Genomic DNA, 1,788 nt, shown 5'->3' with positions numbered 1-1,788 from the left:
ACACACACACACACACACACACACACACACACACACACACACACACACACACACACACACACACACACACACGAGGAGGAAAGCAGAATAATAGCTGAAAGCGTCCCAGAATGCCTGAGAGCATTACTGCAGTATATTCCTTTATGTTTCTATTGGATCGGTTTCCCTTTACATAAAAAGATCTTTCCAGCATTCATTCATTCATTCATTCATAAAAAGGTAGAAATAAAGGGGATACAAATTCCCCAGAATGCAGGAAATGAAGTGTTTAATGCTCCACCTGGTCAGGGATGTGGACCCTTGGGCCTTTGGGTCGCCAGGCCAGACTATCGCAGGCGGGGGAAGAAAGAGAAACAGCTAAATGAGCTGTAAATGAGCTGTAAATGAGCTGTAAATGAGCTGTAAATGCTATAAATAGGAGTGCAGAACACAGCATATTAATAGCAGCTCACAACCCAGTGTGTCAGAGTGCAGGAAGTGTGAAGCGTTCAGTTGAAACGGTCGAGTTGTGGAGGAAGAGGAAGGATGTGGTGGAGAAGGACGGAGGTGTCTTCTGACCCATCAATCTACAAATTCTCCACGAAAAAAAATCTAATTTCTAAATCTGAGTCCACGACAGCTGCTCTGCGGTTGCTACGGTACCAGAGATGGGATGTACCGATTATTTATATATATTTATTTTTGTGCTGACTTTTTACTTTTTCCTTATATTTTTCAACACAAATGTACTTTCTACTCCTTACGTTTTGCAAAAAAAAAAATGGCTCGTTACTTTAGTTTCAAATAATTTCAGTTGAAAGTAATTGGATGGGGGGGGGGGGGGGCAGAGGGTCGACGGTTCAAGTCCCTGTGTGGAGTGTGGATCGGCAGCTGCAGAGATGCCAGCCCCTCCTGGGCACTGCCAGGTGCCCTTGAGCAGGGAACTGTACCCCGCACCATTTGATGACATCTCTCCATTAGTGTGACAGCACTCAGGCCGGTGTTGAATGTATTAAAAAGAGTCAAACTAGGGAATGTCCTCTCGCGGGATAAATAAAGGCATTCTTCTTCTTCTTCTTCTTCTTCTTCTTCTTCTTCTTCTTCCTTCTTCTAGTTTGGGAACACGGCCGGCGCAGGATGGAAGAACACAGCGTAATGCGGTAAAATGAGCTGTAAAAATCACAGTTTTTAAATCTTTAAAAGGCCGTACCTTGTAAGACTTCAGAAAAGTTCATACGAAACTCCTTCGCTCTGGCTGCGTGCAGAGATAACACACACACACACACACACACACACACACACACACAGATAAAGAGATAGATAAAAAGAGATAGAGGAAAGAAGACAGAGGCCATGAGAGATAATAGCATTGCAGGGGGAGTCTTTACCTTTGCATGCAGTTAATACAGAGGAAAACACAAGTACAGAGCTTTTTATGCAAAATTAGATATCGACTGCATATGAGGCCCATTGATTTTTCTCCACATGATGCAACCCTGAAAGACTTTACACACAACGCAGACAGAGGAAACACACACACGTTTGACTTTCCAGACATCTAAAGTCAGTTGATATGGCTGAATGAACAGAGAGCTCTGTGTGGAACAGAGAGATATAAAAAGCTCTTCTATCTCTTTTCACTCTCTCGTTTCCATCTGAAGGATGTGCGAGAGCCGTAAAGTCTCCAACATGAAGTAGAGTGAGATAAGATAAAGATATCTTCTGTCATGTTCTGCAGAGATACTGCCTTACTGTGTGTGTGTGTGTGTGTGTGTGTGTGTGTGTGTGTGTGTGTGTGTGTGTGTGTGT

This window comes from Etheostoma cragini, chromosome 22, assembly GCF_013103735.1.
Source record: "Etheostoma cragini isolate CJK2018 chromosome 22, CSU_Ecrag_1.0, whole genome shotgun sequence".
Taxonomy (NCBI): Eukaryota; Metazoa; Chordata; class Actinopteri; order Perciformes; family Percidae; genus Etheostoma; species Etheostoma cragini.
The sequence above is the reverse complement of the archived record's forward strand: the minus strand, read 5'-3'. Positions refer to the sequence as shown.